This window comes from Pygoscelis adeliae, unplaced genomic scaffold (genome assembly GCF_000699105.1).
Source record: "Pygoscelis adeliae isolate BGI_AS28 unplaced genomic scaffold, ASM69910v1 Scaffold59, whole genome shotgun sequence".
NCBI lineage: Eukaryota > Metazoa > Chordata > Aves > Sphenisciformes > Spheniscidae > Pygoscelis > Pygoscelis adeliae.
In genome coordinates, this window is record NW_008825565.1 from 305,101 (window position 1) to 306,794 (window position 1,694).

Here is a 1,694-nt window from a genome sequence, read left to right on the forward strand (position 1 = left end):
GCCCTACGGCAGATGGCCAGGGCGGTTCTCTTCCCTTACAGTCAGCCTGTTGGAATAATGGCATTTTAAGGAAGGGGGGAAAAAAAAATCTTAAAATACCGAGGATGATATTTGAAAGGTTTATGCAATACAGAGAGAGATAATAATAAGTCCAAACTACGTTTCTTGAAGCTGTTTTACAACTCTGGTCTTTCCAAGCTTTTCTAAAAAAAGGCAAAGTCGATTTCATAAAAAGGAGCAATATTAAATGGGATGCAACATTATTCTCTTTACAAGTGCTAATAAAAAACACTGAGCATGATTTTTCTGGTTATCTCCCATCATCTTCGAGAGCCTAGCATGAAACTTAAAATCCTGGTTTAGTTTTGCACAAACATTGTCGGAGAAGAACATTTTCACGAGCACTAGGGACTCACAGAGTTTCTCGATACTCATAAATTACATATACCCAGAAACATGCCCAAGCACTGAGCTGACTGGCACAGGATGGCCTGTGTATAAGCTAGCATAAAGTTTGCTGGCTGCAAAAACAGGGAACTTATTTCCCGTGCGCGTAGCTGGAATAGGATGGAGTATTAAACATATCCTGCATATTTTTTTGCCCAATCTCATGAATGTCTCTACAGAAACACCTACGCCTGGCAGTATGTTGTGACACAGGACTACAGGTATACTGTGTGCCTGCACTGTGACTTCCCGAGAAAAGAGAATCAGAATATTGATTTTTCCCATCACACATGCAGTTAAAACAGTAAGCCTGTTCATGTAAGAATCTGAAATGACCAATGCTAGCTAAATTTTGAAACACTGCCACCTGGGCTGCAATTCATCCAACTCCGTATTCACATATTCACTCCATATTCACTCCGTATAAACCTCCATATTCAGGCTCTTCACATTTTTCTGAAGGAGATGCTGAAGACTAGCTAGAATTCAACCACCCAGGACAGATGTCTTATTCCCTCCATCACTCAGCAGATCACATTCTGGCAATGGTCCTGCAGATGGTGTGAATCGGCCCACCCATGCTTTAATCAGGCTGCCTAACCGGGCAGACAAGAGTCAGCACACTGAGCAAACACCCATACTCAAATCCCTTGTCATTCACTCCTGCTCCTTAATAGCTATCACAGCACCCCATGCAAAAAGACCTCAGAAACAATCAGTCTTCTTCACTCACAAAATTTCCATGAAGCGCTGGACCAAACAGGGATTCCCTGCAAAGAATAAAAAAAGCAGCTCCTCATCACGCAGCGCTTGAAGTAGGGGCACAACTTTCACCTTAAGCCTGCAAAGGGCCCTGTGCTTGGTACCCCTTATTTCTACCTTTAGAAACAGCTTGAGTGCACAAGACACCAGCCTAGCCAAGTGGACTGCCCGTTATATGCATTTCAGCCCAGCCGTGCTCCCGGAAGGGCCGGAAAGGCTCGCTCATTCAGCCCAGGGGAGCAGCGGATTAGGAGAGGGGGCAGAGATAAGCAAGGACAGAAATGGTGAACATCCGAACTGTGCACTCTGAAAGGAACAGGCTTAAGCAGCAGCTGAGACCACTCTCGGAAGTTTCTCTTAACAGCCCCGCGTACATCAAGAACGATGGCTGGGTGGCAGGGACACAGCCCACCACCAACCTACGCGCTCGTACCTAGGAGGCAGCCGACAGCCGCCTCCGTGACGGGGGGGAGGCCTCAGCCGGG